Genomic DNA, 20738 nt, shown 5'->3' on the forward strand with positions numbered 1-20738 from the left:
TACAGTCCTGCAGCCATAAGTGGGAGGAGATGGGTGATAGGAACAATGAGAAGACTAATAGTAATAGCAATGCAGACTTAGTGAATACTTTGACAGTGGTGAGGGAATTAGTTCTTTAGCAGAGTGGTGACATTCGGGAAAAACTGTTCTTGTGCCAGCTCTCTAGCCATAGCTGGGCACTGCTAACTCCATTGCTTCATCACAGCCTGAGCTCATCTGAAGGAGAAATGCCAGGCCTTCTGCTCCAATCCTCTTACAGAATGAGAAAGCTTAGAGCCTTACGCTCAAGATGAAGGAAGAAAGAGGCTGTCAGTTGGCCAGGGTTCAAGAGAGGCCTGGACCATAGTGAAATTTTATCATGTTGCATGTAAGGTTTATGCCAGTTTATATCCAGCCAAGTGCATGGGTGATAATTATTGAATGTTGTTACCTCTAGAGTTGTACTGATAACAAGAATAGTTAAATGAGGGAAGGGTCTGGCAGGGCAGCAGAAGGCTTTCCCTTGCTGGAAATGTTTAATGGATGGCCATCTATTTTGGAGGGATTAATGTAATGGATTCCTGCACTAAACATGAACTGGGACCAGATGGCCCACAAGCTCTCGTCCAAATCACACCTGTAATGTAGATTCCTAAAGTGAGCAGGGAGTTGGACTGTAAGATTTTCATGCTTTCTACGAACAGCCTTTCAGAAAAGAGGTCTGGGAAACGAAGAGCGAACCAAAATATTTATTGGTTCCAAGAGTATAGTTTGTCCAGACTGAGAAGTGGATCCTCTCTTCTGCTGCTCTTGATTTCATGAATGCTTTGATGGTTTCGTTTCATTTGGATTTTGAGGCTGTGTCTTTTCCTCTTTTGTTTTCAGCCATTGTTACTCATCCTATTGTTGATCCACAGTGATGATGTTTGTTGCCCTAGAGACTCTACTGAATCAATAGGTGGAGTAGAGCTATTTTCATAAATAAATGATTGTAATAAAAATACATGTTAACTTCAGAAGTTATTATTGAATCACTTTATTCTTGTAAATGTCTTTGATATTCTTGGAAGTTGCTTCAAGCACTTGGTGCAAATAAAACAGCCACAAAGAAAAGACAACATAATTTACAGGGATTAAAACCATTGTAAATTAAATATAGGCATTCCGTTCTGATCATTGGGGGGGGGGGGGAATATTATAAACACATGTTGAAAATCACAGCAACAAAAATCCAAAACAGATATTGAAAAAATCTGAATATAAGACAATAACTAGAATGCCTTAGTTCAACATTCCACAATTCGTATGACAATTTGGCTCCACCATAGAATAAGTTTTGTTTGCTCAGGAAAAGGCCCTCCTAGACATTATTTGTCAATCAACCATAATTTTACTGGCCTTAGTATTTTATAAGCAAGAAGAAGCAGATAATGCGGCTTTTAAAGGGATTTTACTTTTTGTTACCCTTCCAATTATTGATTTGGGATATACAGAATTTCAGTGGCAATATTTGCCTTTTGCTCTGTGTCTATATATTTTGTGTGAAAGATGGATAATGAAATTGCTCAGAGGTGTAAGGCAGGTCCAGCAGCTTGGGAATCTCAGGATTTGGACCAAATCCCATCCAGATTTTGATTAGACTCAAACGCTCTCTATACCACAGAGACCAGATTCTTGGCAGATATGGACAATTCTATTAAGTCTCAGCCCGACTCTCATCTGGATCTGAAGGGGTGGAAAATAGGCCTACGCAGAGAGACTCGGTTTGGAGAAAGAGATCCACCCCTTGGAGAGGACAGCTGCTTTCCTGAAGCAAAGAAGAGGCAGTTCACCCAATGAAGCCACTTCTTGAATGCCTTTTCCGCCCCCCAGCTACGCTCTGTAGTCCAACCCCAAGTATGATAATGGAATGTGCAGGAAGGGCTGTTTAATGTAATGTAGGCACCCAAAAGGGGGAAAAAATGTTCCATTAAAAGTAAAAAAACTTGCCAAATAAATCATATTCTATCTAGTGTTCCTTTATATTAGGAATGAGCAGAGCCCCACAGAATCTCTTCAGGCCAAATCAAAAGCTTCAGAAACAGCCTAAGCGCTACTACTCCAAAGTTACTCCAATGAAAGTCAATGGCAGCATAAGAAAAAGAAGTGGGGGGGGGGCAGCGAATGTCTCTAAGGAATAATATCTGAGCAGAGCCACTCTCCGTGTGAGCTCTGGTAGAAGAATAACAGTTGAAGTGCCGATGCTAATCTTTCCCTTATGTCCTCATGAGAACACAGCAGAAAAAGGATGGAAGAGATGGCTGGAGTTTCTGAATTAAACCTTGTGAAACAAAGCAGAAAAATCAGCTCAGCTATGGAACAAAACTCAGAAAACACTCAAGACAAGATGACGGCATCAGATTAGCCAAGGTAAGGGAATAAGAAATGATACCAAATTATATTTGGGTTTGCGGAAATACCATCCCAAGGAAAACATAAACTGAGATTTGAAAGAGACACCTAAAACAACAGAAAAAGAAAGGGAGAGAAGAGGAGAGAATGAGAGGAAGGCGGGGGAAAGAAGAAGAAGGTAAGGGGAGGAGGATGGAGGGAGAGAAAGAGAAGGAGAGGTGGTAGGAAGGGGAAGAGAAAGAGTAGGAGTAGGAGAAAGGTAAGAAGGAAGGGGAAGGAGGAGAGGAAAGAAGAAAGTAGAGAAGGGAGGGAGGGAGAAAGGAAAGGGAAAGGAAAGGAGGATGGAAGGGAGAAAAGAGGAAGGAGAGAGGGTAGGAAGGGAAAGAGGAAGAGCAGGAGCAAAGGAGAGGTAAGGGAAGAAGGAAGGGGAAGGAGAGGAGGAAGGAAGAAAGTAGAGAAGGGAGGGAGGGAGAAAGAAAGGGAAAATAAAGTGGTGTTCCAACAGGGATGGTAAATGAAGCAACCCAAACTGTATATTATAACTTATTAAATGGAATAACAAATGTATAAGAATGACAAATGTAAAGAAGAAGAACAATTATGGGAATGTATACTTACAATGGTATGTAAGGGAATAAAAAATAAATAAAAATGGGGGGTGGGGAGATGGTGGCATCAGCAGCCAGACAGAATGATATGGATTGAGGGCTAAAAGTGTATTGAAGACCTCATGATCCCAACACTTCTTCCTCCTCCACTAACAGGATTGGGAGCTTCGTTATAAGAACCTGTTTCATTTGAGGCCATCCCCATTAATCAATGAAGTTCAATGACCTCTTTCTCTTTCATAATATTGTCATTTTATATGAGCAAATAAGTATTTAGGAACAACCTACAGGAGTTGGAATTGAATAGACCCAAAGGACAGCAACCAGAACAGAGAAATGAAAACCTTTGAAGAACTGTTACAGGCACTGGGTGTATTTAGTCTGAGAAGTGAAGCTCGCGGGGACGTCTTCAAATATCTCCTTCGTGTTCTTCTGAGGACTGGGCAGAATTGTTCCAGAAGCAGGAGGGGCACAACGGGGCCTCAGGAAAAAGATGCTCAACAGCAGAACAGCCTCCTCCTCAGAAGGTGAGGGAAACTGGGCAATAAGCGGTTCCTGAACTGGCTGCCAGGGGTGGACTTGATGATCTCTGAAGTTACTTCCTGCTTCCTCGTCTCTAATTCTAGGATGCACTAGAGCAGTGTTTCTCAACCTTGGCAACTTGAAGATGTCCGGACTTCAACTCCCAGAATACCCCAGCCAGCGAATGCTGGCTGGGGAATTCTGGGAGTTGCAGTCCGGACATCTTCAAGTTGCCAAGGTTGAGAAACACTGCACTAGAGAACCTGATGGGGTGTTTGGTGAGATCCAGAATCAAAAGCCTCTCTCTGTACTTTAGAGAAATAAATTTTTCTCAGGACTGACAGCTTAGAGGAATCCAATATATTCCAGTAGAGAACGTTACCCCTGTCAAGTTTCGTTAGCAGCATCTCCGGGAGAAGAACCCAGATAAAAATGCCATGATTTTTTCTTGAGTGATGCAGACGCATGTACAGATATTTTAATGTAGCTGCTAGCTCATCATTATTTTTTAAGTTAATCATCCTTTGTCAGTTGATGGCTCATCAATTTGAGCTCATTGCCATACATTAATTTATACCCATCAGAAAGTGAGGCAAACCAGCTGGAAGAACAAGATGAAGTCTCTCTTTGTGTGTTGAACAACAGCCTTTGGGGAGTTACAGAAGAAGAATGGAAGCAAGAATATGGAGTTAAATTATTCTGGGATTCCAGCCCAAATCTCTCTGGAAAATCGGTTGGGCATCTCCCTCTCTCTCTCTCTCTCTCTCTCTCTCTCTCTCTCTCTCTCTCTCTCTCTCTCTCTCTCTCTCTCTCTCTCTCTCTCTCTCTCTCTCTCTCTCTCTCTCTCTCTCTCTCTCTCTCTCCTCTCTCCTTCCCATTTTGTATGAATGTTTGGAAACAGCACAAGTGTTGCCATAATTCTCAAGTGTTTTCTTGCTCTTGACACCCTAAACAACTTAATGACATCTTCAGAACCCACCATCCAGGGGGAATTCCTCAGAGTCTTCCTTTCCGGGATCCCCAGGCAGCCCTTAAAGTTTGGCCTTCCCATTGATTAGGACAGGTGTAAAGATGGAGAGTCAGAAAAGCTGCTGATCCACGTCATGGCATTGTCTGATGGGATGGGAGGCCCTTCAGACGGAGAAAGGTTTTCATTGAGTTATTTGATCTAGAAAGCCATTCAGAAGCATCCATGCTCCCTTGTTCTTCAGGGTGACTTAGGAGGGAGGGAGGGATGGGTTTTTGTGGAGAAGGAGGAGAGAAGTCATTGCAAAGGAAGGAAGGAAGGACTTGGCAAAGGATGGTTCTATTCTATTCTATTCTATTTATTATCAGGTTCTCCTTGAGCCTCTGACTCTTTGTGTGAGAATAAGATGGGAAGTAATGTTTGGATACTCGTCTAAATGTCACCAAATTCTTCAAAGGCTGGTTTTTGCTTAAGCAAATTAGACCTACAGTTGGAAACAGAAAGGAACAGATTGGATTTGTTTAATGATTTAAGTTTGTCATTTCTGATATATTTCCAATCAGCTGTTTCATTCAGAAATTAGTCAGATCATGTTGCAAAATAAATATGATTCAATTCAATTCTATTTTCCAAATCAGCATGCAAAACAGCTTCCCAGGCAAATCTTTTCTGATTGGTCAGCATGCAATGAAGGGCACCTGATTAGCTTTGGAAAGTTGATACGATGTAGAGATTCAATCAAATCAACCTTGGATCAAAATTCCAACCTGAAGCTTTGCGTAGCTTTCTAACCCTTCTCTTAGAAAGAAAATTGGTAGAGGTACTGCAACGACCATAATAACATTTAACCTGATAACAACAAAATAATAACTATAATAATAAAGTATAAAGATCTGAAAACTGAAATTGAAAGATTATGCCATAAATATTATGACCGGGGTGGCAATCAGTGGTTATTGGCATTCTGGCTGCCATCTTGGATGGCACTGCTGTCATGGCTATTTGGTAATCATTAATTGATGCCAGCAAGCCACAACCTTGATACAATTGAATTCCTCTGAAAAGAGGCCAAAATTCACCACATTGATATCTTCTAAAGCTTTGCCATCTCCACATGAAGTTGCTGCTGGCGTTTTGATTTTTGAAAAAAGTCAGGTTCTACATTTAGGCAAGAAAACACAAAATGCACAGGTAGGTATCTGTGGTATCTCATTCAATAGTAGTAACTGTGAGGGGGATCTTGGAGTCCTAGTGGACAAGCATTTAAATAGGAGCCAGCTGTGTGCAGCAGCTGCCAAAAAAGCCAACACAGTTCTAGGCTGCATCAACAGAGGGAGAGAATCAAGATGACGTGAAGGGTTAATACCATTTTATAATGCCTTGGTAATAAGTCCACACTTGGAATACTGCATCCAGTTTTGATCGCCACGATGTAGAAAAGATGTGGAGACTCTAGAAAGGGTGCAGAGAAGAGCAACAAAGATGATCAGGGGACTGGAGGCTAAAACATATATAAAGAACCGTTGCAGGAACTGGGTATGTCTAGTCTAATGAAAAGAAGGACGAGGGGAGACATGATAGCAACCTTCCAATATCTCAGGGGTTGCCACAAAGAAGAGGGAGTCAAACTACTCTCCAAAGCACCTGAGGGTAGAACAAAAAGCAACAAGTGGAGAGAAGCAACGTAGAACTAAGGAGAAATTTCCTCACAGAACAATTAACCAGTAGAACAACTTGCTTCCAGAAGTTGTGAATGCTCCAACACTGGAAGTTTTAAAGAAGATGTTGGATATCTATTTCCCTGAAGTGGTGTGGGGCTTCCTGGCTAAGCAGGGGGTTGGACTAGAAGACATTCGTGGTCCCTTGAAACTCTAAAATTCTTTGTTAAAGCAAGGTTGTCACACATAAGACATAGACAGTTCCCATCCCACTTCAATACTTTTTCTAGTGTTTACTGGAGAGGAGAATTCTTCTCTTTATGTTCGATGTTACTATTTTATACATCTTTTTTAATTGCACACCTAGAGACTTTTTGAAGACTCTCATCTGTGCTTCGTTTATCCATTACTGCACGCAGTGATTAAGGTGAACATGTAGCGAGATTCCCTAGTGGCCATCCATTGTCTTATAAAATGTTTGGGTTTGTACTCATGGCATACGACACAGAAGGAGGAAGTAACACAACCTGCATTTTATTACTTTGTATCGGACACACCAGAGTTTCCCGAACTCCAAGTCCAACTGAAAGCAGCTGTTGGCAAGGATGGGAAACATCATTACATTATACCTTAAGCTACGAAAATGCAATTTAATGGCAAGGTTTTATTTTATTCAGATGGCCCTGTCCTTTATTTCAGGCTAGTAAAGCTGGTGGAGATTATATCTGGGAGAAATCACGTCAAGGTGAAAGGTCGAAGACTGGAAACATTCCTTCAAGATTATACAAGGTTGTCGTTAAGGGTTAGAACCACACTAACAGGAGGAAAGTTCTCTGGAGTCAGAATGAGCAATATTACATCATCGAGTCTCTTATACAAGGAAACATTCGGATTCTCCCAAAGTCGGTGAGAAACTGGATGAGGAGCAGTGAAAACTCCCTACACTGAATATAAGCTTCGGCTAGAGACTCTTGGGTATAGAACCTAGGGCTGGAGGAGACCTTGGAGGTCTTCTAGTCCACCCTTTGCTCAAGGCAGGAGCCCTTATACCACCCGGGACAAAAGGCTGTCCAAAGACTGGACAACCACCTATCAGAAAACGGAATAGGTTCTCCTGATTGTGCATGGGGTTGGACTAGAAGACCTCCAAGGTCCCTTCCAGCTCTATTCTGGTTGGTATGAATTGGCATGGGAGAGGCTTTGGGACTCTGGGGAGGGCCCCTCCCAAGGCCAAGCAGAGTCCTCCCACTGCCATGTTCTGAGGTGCCAGAGAAAGAATGGGCACCACGGGAAGCACAGGAAGAACATGGCCACCAGGGGGCGCCTCCCTTACACTCCTCCCTCCCTCAAGCGCTCCAGGAGAGCTTGGTCACTAACGCCCAAGGCCCACGAGGAAGACCAGACCAGGAACAAAACTCCACAGGACGGCCGAAGCTGCATTTATTCAGATCAGTTATAATAACAGAATATTGCAAGTCTGATTTTGCTCCACTGCACCTCCTCCTCCTCCTCCTCCTCTTTCTGAAACTCCAGCGAATGGCAGAGACGCCTGCCTGAGTCACTTCTCTCTCTCTCTCTCTCTTCTGGAACTTTTACTGCATACAAGCAGGCTTTGTATGCGACTTTCTACATATCTGTTATCTGGTTCACATTTTCAGTTGCTGAATCGTTTGCTCCTCAGTGTGGCTTTTGTTCATGAGGTGAACTTTCAGCAGGTCGTCGGTATCCAACACAGCAGTAGCTCCAGTCCACGCAAGTCCAGCTTGTATGATTTTGAATCCAGAGTTGTGTTTCCAACAAGGTTTGTGATCTTTCTGGGAGCCCATTTAAATTTATGTAGGTAGAGCTGATTTTTTTTAGAGCCAAGGTGGCGCAGTGGTTAAATGCAGCACTGCAGGCTACTGCTAGATCAGCAGGTCAGCGGTTCAAATCTCACCGGCTCAGGGTTGACTCAGCCTTCCATCCTTCCGAGGTGGGTGAAATGAGGACCCGGATTGTTGGGGGCAATATGCTGACTCTCTGTAAACCGCTTAGAGAGGCCTGAAAGCCCTATGAAGCGGTATATAAGTCTACTGCTATTTTAAAAAAATAAAATAAATTTACAACCCTAGATCTAAAAGAGGAAGGCTATTTGTGGCATAATGATTGAAAAAGTAACCTCTGGATTTAGGTTAATGAGCCTTAGAACAAAAAGAGTTCTCCAATCTTTCAGACTTAATTCCAGACGGTCCTTCAGAAAGACTGAAAGCTTCTCTCAGACCTAAAGCACCCATGTTTTTCCAAGCTGTGAAAAGGAATGATGGAATGATGCAGCTGCTTTAAATAGCTCCCGGCAGATGCTACATTCACAGTCCCAAATCACTTTTTGGAATGGAATCCAAAGCCCTGAACAGTCCTATTTTCCAGGACTTGCTAATTGGGCCCTGAGCTTTGGGTTGGGGAAAAATCCCTTTGTAGGACCTGAATAGGGGAAAGCGGGAAATCTGGGTCCCAGAATGGAAGTTCCTAACATTGAAAGCATTAAAATCCAGCTAACGTCAGGCTTCCTTTATTACTTAAGGTTCATAAGATTGTCATAGCTGCTGTGGATTCCCGCTTTATTCCTGGGGTCACAACCAATCAGTCAACTTAGTGAAGCAAGGCAGAATCACTACTTCCAGAGCCTTTCAGGGATTCATTATGGAGTCATCGTGGCAAGTTGACTCAATGCTACCTTTCAGCAGGAGATGAAATGAACACAGTGAGCTGTGAAAAGCCCTTTTATATCTAGCCGATGAGTAGAACTAATGAGCTGCAAAGGGCCCACAAAACACCAGCTTCTATTCAGCTGCCTATCAATAGAAGGTTGACGCTCCCCATTAAACAGGTTAAATCCGCAAAGGGAAAAGGGAGGAGCTGTCCGCCTCTGGTTCCAGGAAGCATTCGGGCAAAGCCAATCTCCCTCTGAGGAGGACCTGGGAGGGTTTGACGTCTTCCCAAGGACAATGTTTGGTCAATGCTGAAAATGAAATTATGCACTGGATTGCCCTTCTCCAGCAGCATGTGACCCAGTGCAGCAGAGTTCTTAATATTGGCTGATTATTATTATTATTATACAATTGTATCACAGCGGCCAGTTGTTTTGCCGGATTTGGCATTGGTTACTAGTCGGGCCCCACCCAGGGGCCTAGGACGTCGTAACGTATTTTCGTAATATGCGTGCGGATCCAAGCAGTGCGGCTTTTTGCATTTGACTGATGGTGATTTTGTCAATTTTTAACTATCTTAAATGTAATTCCACTGCTTTTGGAATAGCACCCAGTGGGCCAATCACCACTGGAATTACCACTGCTGGTTTGTGTCATAGTTATTGAATTTCGATTTTTAAGTCCTGGTATTTTGCGATTTTTTCATGTTCCTTCTCGGTGACCCTGCTATCACCTGGTATTGTGATGTATATGATTGTGACCTTATTTTTCTCAACCAGTGTGATGTCTGTTGTATTATGCACCAGTATTTTGTCCGTTTGTATATGGAAATCCCACAAGATCTTGACCATCTGATATTCGGTGACTTTTTCAGGCTGATGTTCCCACCAGTTTGTTGCTGTTTTAATATTATAATTTTTGCACAAATTCCAATGGATCATTTGTGCTACTGAAAGTCTGCATTTGGCATCATCAGAGGATTTTTCAATTTTGGCCTTAATGGCATTTGTGTGGATAGCTTGTTCTTCCGCAGCCAGGATTAGTGACTCTATTTCTTTCTTTAATGTACCTGTTGTTAACCATAACCAAGTTTGTTCCCTGTCCACTTTATCTTTTATTTTTTCCAGAAATTGACCATGCAGTGCTTTGTTCTGCCAACTCTCCATTCTTGATTTTATCACATCTTTTCTGTATTCTTGTTTTGTCTGTTGGGCCTTCAGTAGATTTTTGTTCTTTACTTCGATTAATAGATGTTCTTGACTTTCTTTTAAATAATCAGCCAGTGCATGTTTTTCTTCTTCAACTGTTTGCTTCACTTGTAATAATCCTCTGCCACCTGATTTTCGGGGCAGATATAGTCTATCAGTATCACCACGTGGATGTAAACTGTAGTGCATTGTCATTAGTTTCCTGGTTTTTCGGTCCAAAAGGTCCAAATCAGCTTGTGTCCAGTTAACTATGCCAGCTGTGTATCTTATAACTGGTATTGCCCAGGTATTTATGGCCTTGATTGTATTTCCACCATTCAATTTAGATTTCAAAATTTTCCTAACTCTGTTGGTGTACTCTCGCCTGACAATAGTTTTTATTTCTCCATGCTTGATGTTATCCAACTGCAGAATGCCTAAGTATTTGTAGGCTTCATTTTCTTTGCATTTAATTAGTTGGCCATTGGCTCAGCCAACTGAACATTCAAAAATGCATTACAAATACCAGTGACTGGTGCTCATGGTTGATACGGTTTGCTGCCAGCATCCTAGGTATCAACCAAGTACCTTCTTAAAATATAAGATGTTCCGAATAGCACAGATTTTTGCAGTTCCGCTGGTGTTTTGCAGTTCTGCTGGTGGAGGATGCTGGCTTGAGGGTTCTGGAAGAAAAGCTGTGACCAAAGATTTCCTGGATACAATCATTTTTCCCATGTCAAGGGGTGGGGGTGGGGGGGGCGTGCAACTTTCCACCTGAAGTAGGGGAAGCGTGGAGGCTCCTGGGGATCCTTCCTATATTTGGCCTAGCAAAGGAGCTGAACTAGATGCTTGTAGAATGGGCTCATTTCTTCTCTTCCTCTTGTGTGTTCAAAGTTTCACATGTGTTTCCTATGTAAGATTTTTCTTCCCCCAAAATATTTCATAAACACATAGAAAATACTTATCAACAGAAAGATTGGCTGCCATTTATCCAGCCTCAAATTTGACTTATTCCAGATGATACTTTCTCTTAATTTTCAATATGTAGATGAATACGAAAGACTAACTGCAAGCAGATACTGGCCTTTTTTTTCCAGGAACACATTATATTAAAACCAGTCTTTAGATCCATAAATCAGGTCACTTAAACAATGAGGTTGTGTATTGTTGAAAACCAAGACAGTATATACAAGAATGGGAGGAAAAACTGCATTTGATTTGCTTTCTGGGTGAGCCATAAAGGAAAGTTCTTAGAAAAGCAATCTAAAGATTTATTTTAACAAATTGGATTATGATTTACATCAAAATAGCAATCACATCCTTCCATCCGCCTTGGTACTTCATTGATGCAAATGTACACATTGAGAAAGTGAGGTAACCTCTAAAACTGACCTGAACTCTCAGCAACGTGGAAGAATAGGTAGATTGGTAGGTAAGATCCCACAGGGTGGGCCTCCTTCAGATGCTGTCAGCCAGACAGTGTTGGCTGGCGGGGCCCCGGAGGAGGGCCTTCTCTGTGGCTGCTCCGACTCTTTGGAATGAGCTACCCCCAGAGATCCGGACCTTTCCCACTCTCATGGCCTTCAGGAAAGCTGTTAAAACCTGGCTGTTCCGGCAGGCCTGGGGCTGTTGACCTCACTGTTGAGGTCCAGCCCCAATTAGAATGAATGTATGTGGTGCTGCGATTTTAAACCATTAAATCTTTTTTTTTTCTCTTTGTTGTAAGCCGCCCAGAGTCCTTCGGGATTGGGCGGCCTATAAATTTTATAAATTAAATTAAATTAAGGAAGACTCTTCTTTCTTGTTACTTTGATCCCTTTACACAAGACAGAGAGTTCCTTCTGCAAGGAGTTTCTTTGATGCTGTTGATCATCCAGGATGGTTGTGAACATTGTTATGTAGGCCTGTCTCTTTGAGCACCTTCTTCGGTTTACGTGGCTCTTAAGGACAACCTTCTAAGGCTTAATCTCCATGTTTCCCATTAGAACCGGTGCTGGAAGGTCTCTTTGCTAATAACCCCAAAGAGGATTTCTTCTTAAATAATAGGAGACAGCGAACCTTCTGTGTAAATCCCACCTTAGCTGAAGGTATGGCTATCACGTCAATCAACTTAGCAGGTCAACCCTTTGGACTTTATGAATTACAGAAGGTTAATATAGTTGAAGCTCTTTTTAAATAGATAAATATATTGGATGGATGGATGGATGGATGGATGGATGGATGGATGGATGGATGGATGGATGGATGGATGGATGGATGGATGGTTGAATGGATGGATGGATGGATGGATGGATGGATGGGTGGGTGGGTGGGTGGGTGGGTGGGTGGATGGACAGGCAAACAGACAGATGGACGGACAGACAGACAAAGGTGATATAGATATAGATCATGTACTGTATATAGATATAGAATATATAGATATATTTGAGGGGCTGCCAAAAAGAAGAGGGAGTCAACCTATTCTCCACAGCACCTGAAGGCAGGACAAGAAGCAATGGAACTAATCAAGGAGGGAAGCAACTTAGAACTAAGGAGAAATTTCTTGACATTGAGAACTATCAATCAGTGGAATGACTTGCCTTCAGCAGTGGTGGAGCTCCATCAAAAGAGACTGAACAGCCATTTGTCTGGAGTAGCATAGCGTCTCCTGATTGGGATTGGCCTAGAAGATCCCCAAGGTCCTTCCAACTGTGTTATTCTGTTATTATTATCTGTCTATCACACGAAACACCTGAGGAGTTTTCAGCTAAAGGGCAAATCTAGAAATGATAAAATAATAAATTACTTTATTGCTGCTAATGAAATAATTGACTCTCAAGCAAACATCTGGAGGTCTTCCAGGTGAAAAAGTATCCAAAAACTGAAATGACATGAAGGATTCTTGGCTTCTCATGACCTTTCTTTTTCACTGAAATGCCGTTGCTTTGTATACACGGGAGATCCTTAAACAAATTTACAAGTCCAGGCATACAGGGTGAGTGGATTAGCTCTTATTCAGCGGTTCCAGAATCAACATTTTCTTCCAGGTGAATGATTCTGATAAAGTCTGTGCCTGCAAACATCACTCAGTAAGACTGATTCTTACTCAGGCATGGAAGTCAGAACTGTCATCATTGAAGCATTATGGGCTGGAGTGGAATTTGTCAGGAGTGGTAACATGTTTAAGGATTCCTTGATAGGGCTGGCAGCCACTTCAGACCCTGAGCCCAACTGGTTATCTTGTCCAATGATACAATAATAAAACACCCACAACGTCTGGAGACAGGTTGTTCCACTGATTAATTGTTCTAACTCTCAGGAAATTTCTCATTAGTTCTAGGTGGGTTCTCTCCTTAATTAGTTTCCATCTATTGTTTCTCCTCTTGCCTTCAGATTCTTCAGAGAAGAGGTTGACCTCCTCTTCTTGGTGGCAATCCTTGAGATATTAGAAGACTGCTATCAGGTCACCCCTAGTCCTTCTTTTCAATAAACGAGACATACCCAATTCCAGCAACTGTCCTTTATATATTTCAGCCTACAGTCCCTTAATCATCTCTGCAGTTTTTTTAGAGTACAGCACAATTATCCTCATTATTATTTTGAATGCTGCTTGGCTGCGTTTATTTGAAGGGCACATTTCCTTAAATCATGCATTTTTTCTTATTATTACAAGCCACCCAGAGTTCATTTTAGAGTTAAGAGACCTCAAAATGCAATTCTTCTTCTTCCTCTTCTTCTTCTTCTTCTTCTCCTCCTCCTCCTCCTCCTCCTCCTCCTCCTCCTCCTCCTCCTTCTACCAGACACGTATGTGATGTCATCAAACCCCTAACATTTTGCAAGATTCTTGCAGGAGATTTTGCAAATGTCACCATGTTCCAACCATTTGGGCAACTTAAAAATACCCATTTTATTTTGGCTTTCATTTAATCTGGTTAACCTTTTGGTACTCAAAGGTGCTGTTTTGGTAACCCCTCGGCAGTAGTTTAGGGAAATTGAAGGATTAACACATGCTCATGTAGCTCTTTAATTAGGCTGGGTATAGCATTTACCTCTTTGTTTATGTATTTTATGGATTTGCTATTGAACTTCTTTTGTCCTTTTCTTCCTGGAAAACAAGGCCAGAAAAAGTAGGAAGGGATGCTGTGGGGCTTTCCCTGCAAAGTCATCTCTGGTTTCTTTTCAGACGGTATTGCAACGTCCCCTCTAAGGCCAGTTCTTGGGAATGGCCAGTGTGGGAGCAGCGATTGAGCTGCTGAAGGCTTGAGGTCCAAAGCCTTGTTCCATGGCTTGGTTTTATCAATATAAAATCAGGGAATCATCTCCCTGAAACCTTTGCATCGGATGGAACACTTGTATAAGGACCGGGGAAGCTCATAAAATGAACTTAAAGAATCGAACATCTCCTTTCTCGGTGAGTTCTCTTAACGCATGATGATGGTTGACTCAGGTGTGTGCCATACCTGTGGAAGAAGCCGGCTGCTTCTCCAGGCTGAAGCTGTTGTGCGGGGAGGGCTGGTGATTGAAACCTGACTTCTGATCACTGCTGGTCTGAAGTCCTGTGAAAAATTCCAAATGGCCGTGAACGTCCCAGTTGTGTGGTCATACAAGCATGATATAGTACAGTGTTTCTCAACCTTGGCCACTTGAAGATGTCTGGACTTCAACTCCCAGAATTCCCCAGCCAGCATTCGCTGGCTGGGGAATTCTGGGAGTTGAAGTCCAGACATCTTCAAGTGGCCAAGGTTGAGAAACACTGTCCTAGACACTGAATTGTTTATATGTGAATGCTGGCTGGGGAATTCTGGGAGTTGAAGTCCAGACATCTTCAAGTGGCCAAGGTTGAGAAACACTGATATAGTATCCTGACGGGCTCCAATACCAACATCAACAAAGAGGAAGGAGCCAGGATGGTTGGCAAAGATTTACTCCTCCAGCCCTGGCCCTCCTCTGCTGGCCTGTGGTGAGTGACCTGCTGTCCGCGGCTCAAGCAAGTTGCAAAGGAGGGAAGAGAAATGGGACCCCTGATTGCTGTCAGGCGCATTTCGCATTCATCACCCGGAATGAGGGAGAGATGGATTTGCTCCCCTTGTCTAAATAACAGCAGCCATAAAAGTAGCCGGGGGAAGAACAAGGCCCGACTGTCTGCGGCAGCAGCAGCAGTTTTTCTAATCGCAGCATGCATATGCATGAGGGGAGGGTTTTTTTAAATAACTACCTTAAATCATTAATCTCTAGAATTAATAAATCACAAGGAAGGCCTATTTTTAGTGTTTAGCTTAATTTTGAAAGGGGAAAAAGGCCAGCCGACAATTCTTCTGTCAGTTAACACTTTGGCAGGATTTAGCTCAGCCGAAACGAAAGTGCATTTTTAGCCACTTTCGAGGTGATTTGGCTTCATTAAACTTGTAGAGCTGAGGGCCGTTATTATGTCGCGGCTCTGAATCTTTTATGTTAAGCATTTTAGGCAATTCTGCAGGAGAAAATTTCATTTTCCGGTGAGCTGGATAGACTGAAGAAGAGCTGGGATGACAGAGAGATAACTGTAACGACGAAGGAAGGGGCTAAAAGAAAGCCAAAGTTACCCCCCACCATCTTCTGAAGGGAATCACAATTCATGTCAAACAAGAGGCCGGATTCTGATCATAAAGACCATTTTGATGTTTTTGCCCAACTAGCAATAGCAATAGCAGTTAGACTTATATACCGCTTCATAGGGCTTTCAGCCCTCTCTAAGTGGTTTACAGAGTCAGCATATCGCCCCCACAGTCTGGGTCCTCATTTCACCCACCTCAGAAGGATGGAAGGCTGAGTCAACCCTGAGCCGGTGAGATTTGAACAGCCGAACTGCAGATAACAGTCAGCTGAAGTGGCCTGCAGTACTGCACCCTAACCACTGCGCCACCTTGGCTCTCCCAATACCTCAGTCGTAAAGCAAGAGAGCAGGAGGCAGCCTGGGCAGAAAACTGCAATATTTTAAATTGGGAAAATCTGGGCGCCATAGGGCACTCAGGATGAAGCTCTGGAGGATTTATAGAGAGTTCCCTCTGTGGTCTCTAAATCTCAAAAACAAATCTGCAAATAATTCATAACAGGTGGCTAATGACCTTGGCTCTGAACGTTTGTTTTTTAATACTCTTCCAAGTTCCCTAATCAAAATAATTTACGTCATTTAAATAACAATAGTTATGACCTTTCCAAATGTTCGACGATTACAGTTTTCAGAATAAAGAATCTACTTTGTGAAATCTTCCCCTACCTGCTTTGGATGCCCTTCCCACACGTACTGTAGTCACGCGGCTATTCTGATCCCCAACTGGCATAAAAGGTTGGCCTTACTTTGACATAAAGGAGGGATGAGCAGAACCTGGTCAAAATAGCCAAGATGTCAGCTCTGAATGTCCTTTTGTGGTCTGTGGACCTTCAGTCGTATAATCCTGGTGGCCATCTCACCTTTTTTGGACCATACTCGTCATACAACCCCAAATGGCCCAATGCCAAACCAGGATGAGCTCATGGACCCAACTCATGCTCTTTATGAGCATCTATTTTGACCTCTTCAGAGGATTAATTCCACAGCCTGGAGCAGAAGTGTGCAAATGCACTTCCAAAAAAATATTCTTCTCTGGCACACACCCAGCAACAGCTATGGGAGCAGAACGATCTGCGGGAGACGCTGAATTATTCTTTTCTTGCAAGGTTAAACCTGCAGTGAATGTATAATACTCTTAAACCCACAACAAACAACTAATCATTATGGTCCATTTTTCCATAATTTGATTTGAGGGGACTTGCATGATCTATTTATTGACCATGGTAAAAAGGAGATGTTCTCATGCGCATGATTACCCCCCCCCCCCGAATTATTTGTAAGTAAAAACTTGGCTCATGAAAGCTTTGACTGTTCCGGTGGAGCACCCGGCCTTAACCCATTCAATTTTCCCATCATTTAGAGAACTTGCATAGCTGGATTCCTTACTTTTAAGAGCCTGCGTCTAAATCTTCTCTTGGAGGTAGCAGTCACCCTTTAGTAACCTCTTACAAACTCATCATTTTCTCTGTCTTTGTCCTCATTGGAGCTTCAGAACTGGATATGTAGCTGGTTAATTTGCAGTTGTCAAATCTGCTGTCATATCCAGCCGTTGCTTAAAATGAAGCCTTTTGAAGAAACGTTGCTCCTAAAGTAAATTTTCACATATCCCACATTTTCACTTTTTTTAAAAAACATTACATAAAAAATCTAATACAGCAGACGTCTTTAAGCAATGTCGTTTCTTTTCAAGACGTGATTTCACAGAAAGGAATGGAATTATCTAAAGGTTGTAAATACATAGAACATTTTGTAAGCATAAGGAGTTTTTGCTAAATGATTTTCTTTTCCCTTGGGTTAGCTTTCCTTGCTCCACTGATCCTTAACAAAGAAGCTAAGAAGGGTTAGATCTAAGTAGAAACAGAACAGAAGAGAAGAATCTGGAACCAGAACTGGAACTAGAAATAGAATCATCCAGAACCAGAACTAGAAGTTGTGAATGCTCCAACACTTGAGGTTTTTAAGAATAGATTGGACTACCATTTGTTTGATATGATATAGGGATTTCTGCCTGAGTTAGGGGTTGGACTAGAAGACCCCCCAAGGTCCCTTCTAACTCTGTCATTCTATTCAGTTCTGTTCTATTATGTTCTGTTCTGTTCTGATCTTTTAAGTTCTGATCTGTTCTGCTTTATCTAGAACTAGATTAGAGACTTTAGCCTTTGATGTTGGAACTGCAACTGGATTGAAACTAGATCTAGAGCTAGAATGGAACTAAAATTAGAACTGGAACTAGAAGATTAGACTTTAGCCTTCAATGTTGCACTGATCATTGGTATTTTAAAAGCTACCTTTTGGCATTTATGGTTGACAGGTGGAGAAGATGAGGTATGTTGGAGTACGTTGGGACGGGAAATCCTCTTCTTCTCTTTCCTTCTACCTTTCCCAGCCTGAGGACTTTCTCCAGAGAGCTGGGTCTTTACTTAAGGTATCCAAAGTAGGATAATTTGAACCCGGACATTTGGCCATGGGTGAGAGGCACAAGTGTTGCAATGCAGCCATTGCAAAATATGAAGTCAGATCAAATCTTAGTTATTCATTTTGATGGTGGAGCTCAGGAGGTTTTAGAGGAACATTTGGAAAAACAAAACCATTCTCTGGTTCAATTCCAGGAGCTGCTGCTTTACAAATAGCTATGCAATTACTCATGACAGAGTTATGATATACAGTGTTTTGTATCCAGATAGGTACCCAAGGATACATGATTTATTTTGCCTTCAATCTGGAAAATAGGGTTTTTATTCATAAATGAAATATATTGTTTTTCTATTGGCTGGCAACTGCTTTTTATTCTGTTGTTTCTTTCATCTCTTATCCTAGCCAGCTCCAGGAGTATATCTTTACCTTGAATCAACACAGTAATGTAATTGTCACAGAGCTTCCCAGCTTGTAGAACATTTGTATTCCAATTTTTATTTTTTAATTAATGAATCTCCCGCAACACATTTATCTTCTAGACAGGAAAAATCATCTACGTGCTCAGGCTTTGCTTACCACAGGTTAGAAGGCCTTCAGAAAAGAAAAAAACCAGTTCAGGATGTAAAAGTGTCACCTGAAAAGCATCCTTCCTGCTCCAATTGTGACTGAGAATTACTGCTTTCTGAATTGATGACACCATCAGTTATCCCTACGTGGGGCAGGGAGCCCTAGAAGAGACTTGCATGGGCCTACGGGGCCTCTTTGCTAGGACATCATAGTAAAAGGCAACAACAAGAAAATGTCAGCTACAAGCAGCATGGTTGAAGTTCTAATCTGCTTTATGTATGTTGTGTAAAAGTGGTCTGTTCTTAAGTGCAATTCAGATGTAAAACTAGGTGAACTTCGATTGTGCCCTGGAGACGGCCAACTTGGCTTGTTCACGCATGTCTTGCCTACATCTTTACACGGCCATAATCTCCCCCGTGATTTAGAGTCTGACTTTGCTATCCTACATTTGAGCCAGCAATTATAGACTTCTGTGGTAAATTCTAACTGGGATGTCCAATAGAGTTGGGATTTGAAGGCCAAACTGGAACTATCCAAGGTAAAACCTCTCAACGTCGCACCAAGAGCCAATGTGTTTCTCAACCTTAGTAACTCTAAGATGTCTGGATCTGAACTTCCAGAATAGCATCAGGGGAATTCTGGGAGTTGAAGTTCACAAATCTTAAAGTTGCTAAAGGGGAAAAACATGAGTCTAGTGGTTCCACAACGTTGGGAATGATAGTATTGATAGTGTAGTTACAAGCTGAGTCCTGTGCATTCCTCAGCTTGATTATTTCAGAAATGACGGCCTTGCTAGGGTTATACTTTAAGAATTTCCCATTGTCAGTGGCCTCTGAATATAGGAACCATGTGGACAGGACTGTTTTCTCTCTGCTTATCACTCATCAAGAGCCATGTGGTTCAAGTATAGTTTGAGGGACGGAAGTTCTGGAACAGGAAAGCATCGTGTTGCCTGTGAAGCGATGTAGTTCTCCAAGCTTGACATAATTTCTGAAGGAACAGAATTGGCCATGGCAACTGCAGTCGAGCTGCAAGGGCACGGATAAACCAGGAAATTGGTTTATGCCCATTAGAAAGTTTAAAGCAGATGTCTGAAGAACATATGGACAATTGTGGTGGAATGGCCAGAATCAAAAATTGGCTGGCCCTGACAGGCACAAGTTCAGTGTAGTATGTCCCATCTGGTTTTTCCAAATGCACATATTGAAGAAAAATAGTTCCACGGGGCTGCTCACAGACAGGGCATTATGGGGGCGAGGGGTGACCAGTGGGGGCAGCCAGACAGGATTCCTCAATGCGAGTCTAACCTGGGCATCCCCACCACATGATCATCTGAAAGTCCTCTTTCAGCCTGCATTTGGCATCTACGTTTGTTAAAAATGGAGGAGAAATTAATTTGATATGCATGTTGTTATAAACCAGAACACATTTTCCATTTAGCTGCCACATTTGCTTAATGTTGAGATGTAGTTCCCACATACAATACTCTGTAGGTTAAGGGAAAAGAAACATACATTTGTTGGTATTTTTGTTTAAAAAAACCTGTGACCTTTGAAACAGATATTATGCTATTTATATCTATGTGGCTATGTGTGCATGTATGTCTTCTTTATATATACACATATATGTATATATAATGTCTTTATATATATACATTTTTATCTATACATACATATATATATTTATGCCTCTTTATGTGTGTTTGTGTGATCTATATCGATATAGCTAGGCATTTTTTATCTCAGAATGGGCTGGAAAAATTGTGCTGAAAAAGAAGGCATAGAAAGTCAAGTGGAGATGTCTGTTCCTCCCTCCACAAACTGTGACAATGATCATCCATCACACCCAGGAGAACAGCTGGCATTAAACCCTTTCTCAACTCAACATCTGGATCCAACTCTTCTTTGGCATATTTGCTTGAGGAAACATTATCTATAAGTAATCATATCAATAAAAATAACTTTTATTAAGCTAAAGTTAAGCAGCGTGTTTATAGTAACTGCAGGGGGGGGGGGAGTCTAGCTCCAGAGTGGCTAAATTATTTATGTTCTCTTGTCACTGAGGCTGAAGAATGGACAGAGAATAACAATTATTTGTAAACAGGATGGATGATAAACCCTGTGTGTGTGTGTGTGTGTGTGTGTGTGTGTGTGAGAGAGAGAGAGAGAGAGAGAGAGAGAGAGAGAGA

At 42.0% G+C, this 20738-nt stretch overlaps 1 long non-coding RNA gene across 1 annotated transcript; it reads left to right on the plus strand.

The window, feature by feature from the left end:
* The first annotated feature begins 2885 nt into the window (after nucleotides 1–2885).
* On the plus strand, nucleotides 2886–20480 carry LOC148044225 (uncharacterized). Its single transcript, XR_015697664.1, has 3 exons — nucleotides 2886–3505; nucleotides 7784–7926; nucleotides 20296–20480. It is a non-coding gene; the product is annotated as an uncharacterized LOC148044225 (long non-coding RNA).
* The last annotated feature ends 258 nt before the right edge of the window (nucleotides 20481–20738 follow it).

This window comes from Thamnophis sirtalis, unplaced genomic scaffold (assembly GCF_051295495.1).
Source record: "Thamnophis sirtalis isolate CommonGarterSnake01/CBP01778 unplaced genomic scaffold, rThaSir2_p1.2 scaffold_9, whole genome shotgun sequence".
Lineage (NCBI taxonomy): Eukaryota > Metazoa > Chordata > Lepidosauria > Squamata > Natricidae > Thamnophis > Thamnophis sirtalis.